The sequence below is a fragment of the Ursus arctos genome, unplaced genomic scaffold, assembly GCF_023065955.2.
Source record: "Ursus arctos isolate Adak ecotype North America unplaced genomic scaffold, UrsArc2.0 scaffold_36, whole genome shotgun sequence".
Taxonomy (NCBI): domain Eukaryota; kingdom Metazoa; phylum Chordata; class Mammalia; order Carnivora; family Ursidae; genus Ursus; species Ursus arctos.
The window spans coordinates 2,348,379-2,362,796 of record NW_026623050.1 but is presented as its reverse complement, the minus strand read 5'-3'; the positions used below and the strand labels follow the sequence as shown (position 1 = coordinate 2,362,796).

Genomic DNA, 14,418 nt, shown 5'->3' with positions numbered 1-14,418 from the left:
TTAAGCCGATGCAGTATGTATTTTGCCTCCATAAATTTGATAATCCTCTGAAAATACTCCACTACTATAGAGTTGGTGGCTCGATCTAAGTAAGTTTCTCTATTAGTTTCTCTTTCTCTATCAGAAGAAAATAAATTACTTCTTTAAAATTACCATTTTTCTTTAGAAATCACTTAATTCTTTTCTCATTTATGGTCTCAGATAAAACACATTAGGCCCATTCTGTGTCAATGAAGAATTTTCACATAATTTAAAATATTTTCTCTTTCTCTTCTTTCATATTACTCAAACTAGGTTCACCCGTCCATCTATCCACTTAATCATCCATCCCTGACTAAGTGCCTAACATGTTAAGCACTAAGACTAAAAAAAAAATTAATATACAATCTCTTGTACTAAGAGACATGTATCATTCAAGGTGCTAGCAGGGAAACAAAAGAATTCAGTGAAAGGACCATTTATAGAGGTGTGTGCACAAGTGAAGAATAAGCAAGGGATGTTGAGGTGTCCAAGGACTGGCAACTATGGGAAGCCTAACCCATTACCAGGCCTAAAATGGGTAAGGGAGGAAATACCAGTATTCTGAATACACACACACACACACACACACACACACACAGACACACTCAGAAGAATACAGCCAGAAACACAGAATGAAGACAGAAAGCAGGGAAAGAAATATTCTGACTTCTCTTTTGTCTTTTACTCTCCTGCGTAGAACTCTCATTGGCAAAACCCAGCAGAAAGCTAGTGGGCAAGGACCTGGCTAATACAGTCTAACTAAGGTTCATATTAGGACAGAGAATGAATTGGAGGTACAAGAAGCAGCCCCTGAGGTAGCTCCCAATGAACCCTGCCTCCTGGTATTTGTTCCTTTGTGTAATATCCTCCCCTTGAAGGTGGGCTGGACATAGTTACAAATTTCTGATGAACAGAATATGACAGAAGTGTTCGAATATCCTTCTATGATATGGTTCCATCCTGGCTTCTATCTTGAGCTTCCATCTTGAGTTTCCATGTTGGATATTCTCTTGTCCTCTCACTTGCTCATTCTATGGGAAGCCATTTGCCATATTATGAACTTCCCTATGGAGAGTCTCACATGGCAAGAAAATGAGAAAAGTCTCCAGCCTAGCAAGGAACTGAGATTCTCAGTCCAACAACCACACGAGGAACTGAATGCTGTCACTATCCATGTGAGTGAGATTGGAAGTGGATCCTTCACTAGTCAAATCTTTGGACGAAGCTTTAGCCCTCTGAGAGAACCTGAGCCAGAGGACCTAGCTAAGCTATGTCTGGACTTCTGACCCACAGAAACTGTGAGATGTTAAAGAATTGTTATTTTAAGCTGCTGGATATGGAAGAAATTTGTTATCCAGCAGCAGATAACTGATACATGGGAAGAGAGAGAAGTCAGAGAACAAGCAGCACAGCTCACCCTTTGCCTCAACAGCATTTATTTCTGCCCATTCATGAAGAAACTCTTGCACTCCACACAAAAGTGATAACTAAATCCCATCAGCTATTCTATAATCACGAAGTCATTTCAGTTCATTCATGCTCTTTCCTGAAACTTAAATTATAATTAACCTCCCATCAAAACTTTTCATATTTAGTAGCAGAAAAAAGAGGAAAAAGAAAACATAATTAACATAAGACAGAGCCACTATAATAACTGGTTCTGTAACTAATCATGAGACCTAAAGTGATACCCAGCACTTGTTTTTCCCTGTATTTTTGCTGATTGGGCTTATGTATCTGGTAGGATGACCCAAACATTTGTTCCCACAATTTAAAATCCTTCGTGGAGCTGTCTTTATTGAGCTTCCACATGCTCGCATTGACTGTTCTTATGGAATAGTAAAAGGTTCTTCAGCAAAACCCCTTAGTTCTACCATGTTCTCCTTGCCCCTATTGTATCACAGTAACCAAATTTCCCCATGGCAATTGGATCCAATTACCTTAGCCAGTACAGTAAGGTCTTCCTGTTGGTTCTTCAGCATGAGAAGCCCCCAATAGCCAAAGGACAGTCTCAGCTTCTAATTTAATGGAATAGTGACTACGTTACCTGGCAGAAATTGTCCTACCTTGGGAATTAGAACTTCTAAACCTTCTGAACCCTTAAATGATTTCATTTCATATAAGATATAAAAGTGAGAAAGATAGCTCCACCTCCACTCTTTGGTTCCTCAACTGCATTCTATAGCACAGCAACCTAAATTCACCAGTGGTTGTTTCTTTTCTTTTTTGGGGGTGGGGGGAAGGGAGTGGGGGGAAGGAGAGAGAGAATCCCAAGCATGCTCCATGCCCAATGCAGAGCCCGATGTAGGGCTCCGTCTCACAATCCTGAGATCGTGACCTGAGCCAAAATCAAGAGTCAGACACTTAACCCACTGAGCCACTCGGGAACCCCAACCAGGGGTTGTTTCTAAGCTGATGCCTCAGCTGAGAAAAATGTCTATTTGAGAATATATTCAGAAACTGTGCAAATAACCACAGGATGGGTCTGTAGATTTATTAGAGCCACTACCAGACAGAATGGAGTCAAGATTTCATTTATCAAAAAAAACCCAAATAAATAAAAAATAAAAATAAATAATAAATAATAAAAAAAAGATTTCATTTATCACTTTACCTCCCTAAGTCCATACTGTGACTACTGGACCATGATGGTGTTTTATATCCTAAGAACTAGCATTATCTCAGAGTCACTATTAAAAATCTCCAGAAGGCCTGGGAATTCTGCCTTCTCCCCACTTTCCCCAAATTACCCTGATAAGTAACTCAGTAGGTTTATTTGGAAAAGCCATGAACCTCATTTGTGGCCATATTGCAGGCCACATTCTTCCTCAAAAGAATCTGGCCTGCTCCTTAACTAAAGGGCTTCAGATCAGCATGTTGCCTTAAGTCTGGGAACTGGGTATGAGGCTATGAATTCTCTCTATGACATTCTAAGTCCGTTTTTATTTTAGATAAATCAAGAAACACCTTAGAAGTTTGCCCATCTGTTTAATTCCCAATAACCTTATGATCACTTAGTCATTGGCACATGTCCATGCTAGTCAAAACAGTCTGATTACCATTCTGGAAACTACATCCTTTTAGGATAACTGTGATACCCTGTCTCACAGTTAAGAACAGACACTTGGCCGTACTACTCTAATATCTCATTTTTTTTTCTGTTCCAGTCAGGGAGTTAATTTTCATGCCATCACTACCCATATCCATCATTAGCTGTGAGAGACAGCCATCACGGAAGTTTTTAAGGATGTGGCTGCTCCCCTCACCAATGCATTTTAATATGTTTTGAATGAAAGAAGTGACCTCAGGGTGTGCTGGGGGTAAAGGTGAAAGGACAGTAGAGCCAATGGCACATTTTAAATCTGTTCTAACATTCTCATTTCTCTGAGGCATCAAATTTCCTTTCCTACATTATATTAGGGTAGGTCTTAATCTCAACCTTATTGACCACAGGCAACTCTTAAGTCCAGGCTTCCATACCAGCCAACTATAAGACTCACTCCCAACTGTCCTAGCTAAAATACTAAACCTCAAACCCCAGTAGAGGTCACATACATACATTTAGCATATTCCAGTGGTTCTCAAACTTTAACATGTACCAGAATCACCCAGAGGATTTGTTAAAACAGATTTCCGAGGCTCATGCCCTAGAGTTTCTGATTCATTAGGTATAGGATAGGACTTGGGAATTTGCATTTCTAACAAGTTCTCAGGTGATAACTGATGCTGGCTGGCCCAACAACCACACTTTGAGAACCACTGTTCCAATTTAATCTTAAGTTTATTCACCTTAACCCAATCTCTTCAGAATTCAACCTATTCATGCCTGCCAGATTCTTGCTTACACAAATTGGTAAGATGATCTCCTCCCAGAGCAGACCTTGCAATTTTTCCTCAGGGTTACGCTGTTATTTAATTCTCTTTATGGCCCTAAAGGCAATACTGGGTGTTGAATGAGGGAGGAGTGTCTTGAGGAGAAGGTACTGAAAAGTTTCTCTGCAAGGAAAAACTGGTTTCTCAGACAATGGAAGAGAGCTGCTTTCACTCTCAAGGCGGGTTCAAGACAACTGGAGCCTCACCTACGCCTGCCCAAATTCTCAGCCTCACCTACACCTGCCCAAACGTCCCATCTCAAATCTCAGTGTTTCACTTCTCAACAAATGCCCCTACCCTAATATGAGAGACATGAATTCTAAATGTGGACCCTAGGTTAGAAAATCTTCCTTAAAACTTCCATAGAAACTTTTTGATATTCCTTTCATGTTTTGGTTTAAGATTTCAAGCACTAAGCTTCACTTTTTTCTTTCTTATGAGCTTTACAACAGAGAGATAGCCAACCCATCTCTAAATCTTTTAATCATCATTGCTGCTGTAGTGATCAAATACCACAATTACATTATCTTCTAATGCCTTTCCCCAGTTGACATTCCACTCAGTACTAATACCCGTGATTATTTGAGTACTTGTGTTGTCACTGCATGCCATGAATTACATTTTATGACTTACCTTCTTCACTTAATTATCTACTCAATAAACTTGTTCAAATTGAGTAACTTCATTTTTGCATACCAATATGATTTCTTTCATAATTGCTTCCCCAGTTACTTTGCCTCTCAGTGTTTTTCATAGGAGTTCAAAATGTGGTTTAGAAGTATTTAATATCAATAACTGAAAGTCCCTTATGATAATATTCAATGACAAGACAACTCGTTGAAGTAAAATAATTTCCTAAAAAATTAAGAAGAGCAGCCAGATTACTTTGTTTTTAGTGTCTACACATCCAGATTACTTTGTTTTTAGTGTCTATGCTATTCATCCTTTCATTCATCACATATTTTTAAGTACCTCCTATGCACCAAGCAAACAAACAGGAATGGGAAATACATCAATAAAGAGGTGTGTGCATTCTTCTGTTTGCCCTCCCAAGACTCATCCCTCATCCTTCTCTGCTTTGCTCTGTGCCCATAAGGGGATGATCTCTGTGAACTCCATCAACAGGCTTCCTCATCCTCTGACTTTCTGTGAGAGTCAGCCAGTGGGAGGCCCTCATAGGAGATGGCAGAGCAGATGGGGGAAAAGATCAGGGTATTTCTTCCCCAGGGATTTCCCTTTTGTGGTGCACTACTGCGGTAGTGGCTGTACCTCTCCATTATTACAGCTCCTATTGAGTGGCCCCTCTTCCATCACTCTAGTCTCTAAAAAAGACCTAATAATACCATTTTCTTCCCTTGTCTCTTCAGACCTGATAATACCATTTTCTTCCCTTGTCTACTTCCTGGTATTGCCAGTTCCTGGGTATCTCAACCTCCCTGGGTGATTACTTAATCTTGCTCATAAGACACACACAAAAATAATCCTTCCATTCAATTTCTTTCAAATTCCACTTCCTGACATTAGCTTCACTGGTACAATAAAACAGGACATTCTTTGCCTTCGTGAAACTAAGATTGTAGCAGGGAATATAGATATTTAATATGTTATAACCAAAAAGCACAAAGTACAATGGGAGGGGTATCTTACCTAGCCTGCCATATCCAGGAAGTTTATTGTATGAGATGTTAAATATCACATAGCCAAGAATAGAGAGGTAAGTATGTGTGTATTTAAGTTTTGGCAAATAGAGTCTTCTGTGTCTGCATCAAAGAGGTCTGTGAACTAAAACTATTTGAGAATCTTGAAAAGTGACTTCAAGGAAAAACATCTGCTATTTTTGTAAGTGTTAAGATAAGGTAAATTTTGCCTTATTCAATTTCACAGTTAATTCTCTCTGATCTAATACCTTTAGAAGCCATTCCTACACATGCTTGCCAGGTTGCAGCCCAGGTATATTGGCAGGATTATCTCATCCCTGAGATAACTCAGTGGCCTCCTAATTTCAGTGATCTCTAAAATCTCCATGGTTTGCAACAAGAAAGGTTTACTTCTCAATCGTGGTAAGTGTCCAAACAACTGAGGGCTCTGTTTCAAGACCTAGGCTTTTAGAGCAATGGCTTATGATTGCCAGTCTCTGAAACAGGAAAAAGAGAATCAAGAACCATGTGCTGGCTCTTAAGGGCTCTTCCCAGAAGTGAATTCTGTCACCCCTGCTCATTTCATTGGCCAAAACAAATCACATGATCACTGGGCAGTGATGGACTGTCTCTCAGCAAGGGATTCCATAGGGAAGGAAACTAGAAAATTTAGTGAACAGTAATAAAAGCTACTACATTTACCAGACGGAATCTTGCCAATGGATGGAAATCAGGTGGTCTTGAAAAGTCTTATTAAGTCTTAGGAAACAAAAGTCTTTTTCATGAGATACAAAATTAATATTGAATATTAAATTAGGTCTAATTTATATGGGTAAAATGTTCCCATCCATTCACACTCATTAGTATTCTACACTAACAGCATTAGAATATTTCAACTGATTGACAACATTTACTATGCATTTTAAAAGAAAGCAGAATTAAGGACATATAAATTTTCTTTTGCTTGAGAGGGGCAAAGGAGTCAGTGTTAAAAAGAAAGAAAATCCTATAAATAAATCAGGTAGGTTAATTTATTTGTTATTTATTAATTTATAACTTCACTTTTTATTTTTAAAAATATTTGAGGGGATTTTAGAAAAAGATTCTTCCTAAATATTTTTATTATCAATATTTTAAAATGTCGCATCAAATTAATATCCACTACAATTTTCCAAAGAATTTCTTGCTCTGCAAAAACCATTCATTTTTCCAGGTCAAAATACAAAATTACATCCACTCAAAATAATTATGTTAAAATTATGTGTGTATATGTACAAACAAAAATATGGAAAAATTAAAATAAATATTTGTAAGGAGATACAGAAGAATATTCTTTTGTTTAATTTCTGGAATTATAATGCCAATTGCATGATAAATTATTTTAAGTATTCACTGTCTATTATTTATCATCAAACATACCTCATTAAAGGGATGCCTGGGTGGCTTAGTCAGTTAAGCATCTGCCTTCAACTCAGGTCATGATCCCAGGGTCCTGGGATCGAGTCCTGCATTGGGCTCCTTGTTCAGGGGGGAGCCTGCTTCTCCCTCTGCCTGCTGTTCCCCCTACTTGTGCTCTCTCTCTCCCTTTCTCTCTCTCTGACAAATAAATAAATAAAATCTTTAAAAAAGAGAACCATCCCTCATTATTTTGATTCCATCGATGCTTATATACTAAATTTTGCTTGCTTAAAAATATGACCTATTTCACTTGTCATGTTTTTTTATTGCAGATAAATTAAATCATACCAATTATATGTTCTCCTTCCTCATACCTGAATAGTTCTCAAATATCACTTATTCTTCATCTATGTGCACATCTTCAGATAATAGATGAGAAATGAAAAAAAATATTAGAATTATGTACACACATAATCCAAAATACACATTGCTAAACACAATAAAATTTTAATATCCTGGGTTCTATTTAAAAAAAAGCAACACCAATGTACAGAAATCTTGATGAAATAAAGCTCAAAGAGAAAAGGGCCATAAATAAAATGTTGTTCAATCAAATTCTAATATATTCTATAATTGCAATGAAAATGTTCCAAGTTTAAATTCTCCTTTCATATGCTAGTTTTTCCAGTTCTTCTTGGAAATTGCTCTACTTCAAAGAAATATGGGTTTTTGATTTAAATAAACTAGTTTATATAACTATTCCTGCTGCCATTGAGTCACCATTTAGAATTTAGTTCGTCAGACTTTTGAATTCATCTAATTACTCAGAAATACACAGCTGGACAGAGAAAGTTATTCATAAGACTTTTCCAGAACCATGAGATATTGCTATGAATGACTGCAGGCTATATATGTTCCATGATGAAAAAGAAATGACAGATGGGCATGATGTTTACGATGTTCCCAATATTCTCAAAGCTGTAGTCAACCACTTTCAAATGATTGATTTAGAGTCTAGGGCATTTATATGTTTGGACAATATTTTACAGGAATAAAAATAGGTGTAACATTGAACCTGATGTCATCACATTTTAAGCTTATTTTACAGAGAAGTACTTAATGAAGAAAATCACTGGTTGAACAGGTCTTCTCTACATTTCTCAAGAAATGTTCTTTTCCAGTGAGATTCTCTAAGGAAGACTTGCTTTCTTTTTTTAATGGATTATTATTACAGCTCTAGAAATTCAGGATGTGTGAGAGTATACACCATTACTTTTGCAAAATTACAGAGTAGACAGTTTTATGATTCTGAAACGTAATCTGGCTTGAAAGTCAGGAACCTGGGTTCTAGTCCCAGCTTGGTCACTAACACACTGTGCAGTCAAGCACTAATTACCTGATATATCTATGTGTCTGTTCTTTTGTTAGTAAATTGAAAAAAAATATTTTCTTCAACCTATTTCAAAGGGATATTATTAGGATATATGAAACAGAACTTGTTAAAGTACTTGGAGCTTGTCAAAGATGATCCATAATTCCACATTATAATTATAAAGCTATATATCCCACCAGACCAGAATATCTTCCTAAACAAGAACAACAGTGAATACAATCATACAGAAAGAATCTGGAAAGAAACTTTTCAAATAGGGAATATGAAAAATATCAATTTATCACTTAAAAAAAACCTCTTAAATTCTATGATGCAATTTCACAGGCAAAACATCTGGCCGTGGAGCTTGGAACTGGATGCGTCTATTAGCCTTAGCTCCAATGCACTGAATAGGTAACAATGAACTTTAAGAAGAGTTTCATCATCCATCTCCAACTTGCTGAGACACCTAGAGAGTAGAATCTGTAAGACTTAGTTACAGACTGGGGAAACATAAGGGAGAAGGGGAAGTTAAGAATTAGCTTGGAGATAAGTAGGTAGAGGATGATGTCCTCAAAAAATAACACACTGGTAGAAGTGCGACTTGGGAGTAACTGGTAGGAGTATGACATCTCAGGATATCGACTTTAGTTTTGAATGCACTGGAAATTCTTTAAACTTTCTAATCATATTTTGGAGGAGTTTCATTTAGCCATGTTAGCTAGAATGTGGAGTCCTAGTGTTCTTGATGGAGACCTTCAAAAAAAACTTCATTCTTTACCATACAGTAGTTAAAAAGAATGAGATAAATCTATATGTAGTGATACAGAATAATGTCCTAGATATGTTTGGAAGAACAAAGTACACTACAGTGAATATAGTATGCTCCCTTTGGTGAAAAATAAAAGTGATATATGCTTAAATATTCAAAAACTCATTCTGGAAAGATACAGAAAAATGGGTAATATGTTGCCTCACAGGAAGGGATCTGGGGGACTGGAGGTCTAAGGAAGCAGAGAGACTAATTTTATTCCTTGCTCTGAAAACTACATTTTCTGATATGTATATAGTCACTCACTCCAGCTTTCTTTTGACCAGTGTTTGCATAGTATATATCTTTTTTCCAACCTTGTACTTCTAACTTGTCTGCGACTTCATATTTATATAGTGTTTCTTGTAAACAGGGTAACTGGGTCTTGCTCTTTTGTTGAATCTTTCAATCTGCATTTTAGGTGTTTGAACATTAACATTTAATGGGATTATTGATATTGCTAAATTTAAATCTACCAGCTTATTTGTTTTCTGTCTCATTTTTTTTTCTTTGCCTTTTCCTCTTTTATTCTTGCCTTCTTTGGGGCTGAATATTTTTATATGAATCCATTTCCATCCTTTTATGTCTTATTAGTTATAAATCCCTGTTCTATAATTTGTACTGTTTGCTTAAGAATTTGCATGTGACAGATACTGTGACCAGTGCATTTATATATATTTAATCTTCATTTCATAAGATAAGCATGGATATCCCTATTTTACAGTTGAAGGAAAAATATCTTGCCAAAATTACAAACTAATATCTCAGAACCAGAATTCAAACTCAAGTACACCCAACTCCAAAACATATTTTTAGGAAAATACTGGAATAACTTTTCAATCTTTGATATGATCAGAAGTCCACAAAAAGGACACAAGTTAAAAACAGAGTTGGTATTACATTTTAAATTATTGAATATACAGATAGAGACTGTAAAGGGATAAAGGGTCTAAATGTAAAGGTTGTCAGAATTTGGAAATAAAATCAACAAGTATGGTACTGTTATCGTTCTCTGTGAAATTGGACATAGTAAAACAGAACAATGAAAAGAAACACAGAACAATGAAGAAATTAGCTATCTACAGAAGTAAAATCTTACCCGTAAGGCAAAGTTTGAAAATATATTGTTGATAATATTAACGTGTAATGCAAATTTCCTTTCAGATATTATAACTGACTAGTGCCTGAAATTAATACACTACTTGAAACTGTAAATGCAACTAAAGATGGTTTGGGAGGCTTTAGCTCCTCTAAAATGTCTAATACTATCCTCAAATAAATTCACAACTTAAATAATATGCTTACCATACAAATGCAGATTTAAGACAAGTCCCCTTGTCTCCACTTTTAAATACATAGCCTCTCCTAGAACATCTTGGATATAGAATTTCAGAACTCTTCATTGTTTGGGGAAAAGAATGAAAGAAAAGGAATATCCCACCAATGGCTACATATAGTCTAGTCTCCTTCAAAGTTTAATTCCTATAGTACGTATACATATACTCATTTTGAGAAAGTGAATTAATGGAATATCATTTATAAAATAATAAAAACTGGCTCCATCCTTACCAATAACTTACAGACAAACTGTTAAGACATTAATTGCATATAAATATTTTAATCAATTTTAAGTGTATAGTTTGATGAATTTTGGTAACTAACTACCGCTATCAGCAATATGTAGAAGAGCAACTTCACTCTAAAAAGTATCCTCAAGGCCGTTTGCCCTTGATGACCCCTCCTCATCCCTGACCCCAGACAACACTGATCCCCTATCGGTGGTAGCTTGGCCTTATCTAGAATTTCATACAAACAAAATCATCCTTTAATGCAGTCTTTCGTGTTTGACTTCTTTCACGCGCATGCTTTTGAAATTCATCCATGATGTCGTGTGTACTGTTGAGCAGTACTCCATGATATAAATATACCATTTGTTTATTCATTCACCCATAATGGAGATTTGGGTTGCTTTTGTTTTCAGCTATTATAAATAATGCTGCCATGAACATTCGCTAACATTTTTTTTTTTTTTGCGTGGACATATGTGTTTATTTCTCTGGGGTAAATACCCAGGACTGGAATTACTGGGTCATAAGGTACGGTATGCTTAACTTTATAAGGTACTGTCAAACTGGTTTACAAAGAGGCTGTACGATTTTTGCATTCTTAACAACAAGGTATTAAAGTTTTAGTTTATTCATATCCCTGTCAACACTTAGTATTGCCAATCTTTATAACATTAGGTATTCTGGTGTGTACTGGTATCTCATTGTGGTTTTCATATATCAAGCAATGTTTCAATGAAAGAGTATTTCTAATTTGTGTTCTCCTGTTGGCAAAAGAATCAGCTGACTCATACACATGCTGGTTTATTGTGTGCAAAGGTGTGTGGCTTCATATGTAGCTATATATGAATGTAGTTCCATGTAGCTTCCATCAGTTCCCTACAATCTGATCTACACTGGATGAATGGCTAAGCTGATTTTTGGAATCTACAGAGCTGAAGAGTAGATTCTGTATACTCTTCTGTAACTTCATCAGAGAATTGGCTACCTGTGAGACCTATCCTGAAGCCATCAGGTATCCTGCTTCTCTTCCTTCCTTCCTTCCATTCTACCAATCATCTCTTCTTCCAGCTATCATTTACTCTATTACAAAAACATGCGTTAATTTTAGAAAATCAGAACAATGTAGAAAGGTATATATAAGAAAGCAAAACAAAAAAAAAGATTCAATTTTACCACCCAAAGACAACGACCACCACCATGTTGATGATTTTTTCCAGATTTCTCTTTATGTAAAATAAAAATAGACTCTGTGATTATGATGGTCTCTTTAATTTAATTCTTACAACAACTATGTGTGGTAGGTCATAGTCTAATCCCATTTTACAGATAACAAAACTGAAAAAAGAAAGTTTCAGTTAATTGTCTCAAATTACAAAGCTTAGTAAGTGGTAGTTCTGACATTCAAATTGAGGGAGTCTGACTCCAGAGTGCAAGTACTTAACCATGATTCTGCACTGTCTCCCATGTATATGCCTATGTATATGTGTATGTGTGTATTTTTTGTATGTTAATGCTATCATACTATATCTCATGCTTACATTTACATAGTAACAAATATACATAAATGTCACCCTTTATAATGACTGCATAATCCTCTACTGTGTGGGTATACTATGGTATATTTACCATGGTACATTTATTTAACCAATCTCCTAATTATTGATACTCAGTTTTTTTAAAGATTTTATTTATTTTAGAGAGGGAGAGCAAGCGCAAGCGGGAGGGGCAGAGGCAGAGGGAAAGAGAATCTCAAGCGGACCCTGAACTGAATGCGGAGTCCAATGCGGGGCTCAATCTCATGACCCCAAGATCACGACCTCAGCTGAAACCAAGAGTCAGATGTTCAAGCGACTGAGCCACCCAGGCGCCCCTCTGTTTTTTAATACTATAAACAACATCACAAGGAACATTCTAGTATAGACATCTCTGTATTATTGTCCAATTATCTCCTTAAGATAAATTCACAGAGATGGGAATGCTTAGAGTGCATGCACAATAAAGGTTTAACGTGCAGTCCCACATTGCCCTCTGGAGCAGTTGTACTTACTTCTCCTGATGAGACTGTTCCTTTCCCCTTATTCTTGCCAACACTGGTATCTTCACCAGTTTTTCTTTTTTTTTGAAATCTTTGCTAACCTGAAAGTTAAGAAATGATATTACAATGGGGCTAAATATTTAGTCTTTTTAAATATACAAGTAATGCACATATATTCATCTAAGTGAAACAATACAGATGCATATGAAGTGAAAAGTAGAAGTCCCATCTCCCATTATTCTCATCAGAAGTATCATTGCAACAGTTTAGCATAAAACTTTGTAGAGCCTTTAATATCTACTTACATATTTATGCATATATATGTTTAATTTTCCTTCAATACAAATGGAAACATCTGCAACTTGCTTTTTATTCTGAAAACACGTCTTAAAGAATTTTTCATTTTTCTTTAACTGTTACACAGTATTTCAGTGTGTAGAGGCACCATAATTTATCCTGTTCTATTGATAAAGTTTCAGTTATATATATATATATATATATATATATATATATATATATATATATATGGTATAGTTCCTACTATAATTCCAGGACTGTTCTAGAAATGAATAATACAAAGTCCCTGTCCTGATGAGATTTCCATTTTGCAAATAATGCTGCAGTGGACATTCTTGTGCATTTTTACACATATATGAGACAAAATATTTCTGTAGGAGAGGATATAGGAATTTAAAATCTTGATAAATAAACATAATAGGTCATCAACCAATGCTAGTTGAATAAAGGAATAAAGATTGCTCTGTAAAGCTAAATTATAAAATTAATAATAAGCAGATGTTTTATTTGGTGTGCAAGTGATCACAATTTTAAAAATTGGTTTCCAACATTAAAAAAAAAGGAGTTAACTGGGGTGCCTGGGTGGTTCAGTCTTTTAAGCATCTGACTTTGGCTCAGGCCATGATCTCAGCGTCCTGGGATGAGCCCCATGATGGGCTCTGTGCTTAGCAGGGAGTCTGCTTTTCTCTCTGCCCCTCCCCAACAAGTGCGGGCACGCTTTCTCTCAAATAAATAAATAAAATCTTTAAAAAAAAAAGAGTTAACTAAAATGAAGATTTCTGTCATCTCTTGGAACATCAGAAGGTCTGGTAACACTGGGTCCACATTTCCACAGGGCAGCTGGGGACAAGTGATGAGTGAGTAGTGGTTTGCCACAGACCTCACCATCCTGTATTGTCTTATACCACGCCATTTTCCTCATTTATACTACCTGCCTGGTTCCTATAGCTTTTGAATGTGATGTTACCCATTATGAAGAAAAAAGATATGTAAAAGAGAATGACTCTCAGGCCTGCAATATTTAACAATGACTTCATACAATATATTAATTCACATAATACAACCATTTGTGTCTTTCAGAAAAAGGGTTGGTCGGCTTGGAAGCATAGAAAAAGGAGATTCAGGAGGTGAATGATGGCATTGTCCTTCCAAACATATCTTAGAAATAGCATATTTTAGCCAAAAAACCAGCTGACCATTTCAGTAGCAGGTATAGTATAGAGGTTAAGAGCATAGACTTTAGAGCTAGACTGCCTGGGCTGGAATTCTGGTTCTGCCACTTACTACCATCGGACTTTGGGCAGTGATATGGACTTATGTTGAAGACCTAAACCTCAATGTGATGGTATTTAGATAGGGGCCTTTAGGAGGTAATTAGGTCATGACATTGGACCCTCATGAATGGG

The 14,418-nt window shown here is 36.2% G+C and overlaps 1 long non-coding RNA gene across 3 annotated transcripts in view; it reads right to left on the bottom strand.

The window, feature by feature from the left end:
- LOC113242064 (uncharacterized) overlaps positions 1 to 14,418 on the bottom strand; it is a 338,014-nt gene that overhangs the window by 316,313 nt on the left and 7,283 nt on the right. For all 3 annotated transcript variants that reach the window (XR_008957100.1, XR_008957099.1, XR_006412073.3), the window contains exon 2: positions 12,728 to 12,816. This is a non-coding gene — a long non-coding RNA (uncharacterized LOC113242064). The remainder of the gene's footprint in view (positions 1 to 12,727; positions 12,817 to 14,418) is intronic.